Source organism: Pteropus vampyrus, unplaced genomic scaffold (assembly GCF_000151845.1).
Source record: "Pteropus vampyrus isolate Shadow unplaced genomic scaffold, Pvam_2.0 Scaffold305, whole genome shotgun sequence".
NCBI lineage: Eukaryota > Metazoa > Chordata > Mammalia > Chiroptera > Pteropodidae > Pteropus > Pteropus vampyrus.
The window spans coordinates 1,270,180-1,271,444 of record NW_011889086.1 but is presented as its reverse complement, the minus strand read 5'-3'; positions in this window follow the sequence as shown (position 1 = coordinate 1,271,444).

Sequence of the window (1,265 nt, the reverse complement as noted above, 5' to 3'; positions counted from 1 at the left end):
CCCCAAAGGGGCACAGGCTGAACCCCTCTCAGGACTATGTCACTGGACACTTACTACACAAAGCCACATTAATAAGACCAAGAGACTTAGGAACTTTGCTTAGTACATAGAAAAAGACACAGAAAGGCAGCCAAAATGGGAAGACAAAGAATGAGAAACCATATGAGAGAACAGAACAGAGATCCAGAAATAATGGAGTCAAGCAATCTAACAGATGCAGAGTTCAAAACACTGGTTATAAAGATGTTTAATGAAATTAAGGGAAATGAACTCAGTGAGAACTTTAACAAAGAGATAAAAAACATAAAAATGGAAATAGAAATTATAAAAGGGAACCAGGCAGAAATGAAGAACACATTATCTGAGATGAAAAGGATATTAAATGGAATAAACAAAGTGGATAAAGAAGAGGATCAAAACAGCGATATAGAGGATGAGGAAGCCAAGGACACTCAATCAGAACGGCAAGAAAAAAGAAGCCAAGACTGCAATAATAATCTAAGGAGCCTATGGGCTACAATTAAATGTAAAAATATCCATGTCAGAGGGGTATCTGAAGGAAAACAAGAAGTTGAAGAGCTATTTGAAGAAATAATGATGGAAAACTTCCCTAACCTGGTGAAGAAAAGAGACATACAACCCCAGGAAGCTCAGAGAGTCCTCCGCAAAATGAACACAAAGAGGCCCACACCAAGACACATTATAATTAAAATGCCAAAGTTTAAATAAAAGAGAGAATCTTAAAAGCAGCAAGAGAAAAGCAGTTAGTTAACTACAAAGGAGAACCCATAAGACTGGCAGCTGATTTCACAAAAGAAACTATGCAGGACTGAAGGGCTTGGCAGAAAATATTCTACGTGATGAAAACCCAGGATCTACAACCAATATAACTTAGTCTAGCAAACCTATCATGTTGAAAGACAGATAAAGAGCTTCCCAGACAAAAATAAGCTAAAGGGATTTATCAACAACAAGCCACATTACAGGAACTGTTGGAGAGACTTCTTGAAGAAGTAAAAACATGTATCAAAAACAGGAATAAAGAATGGTAAAAACTACAATCCTATCAATAAGTACCTCAAATGGAAAAGAATTAAGTGCTCCAACCAAAAGATAGAATGGCTGAAAGGATAAGAAAACAGGACCCTTAAATATGCTGCCTACAAGAGACTCACTTAATATTAAAAGACACACACAGACTAAAAGGAAAGGGATGGAAAAAGGTATTGCCTTGATGGATCTAGAGGGTATTGAGCTGAATGAAA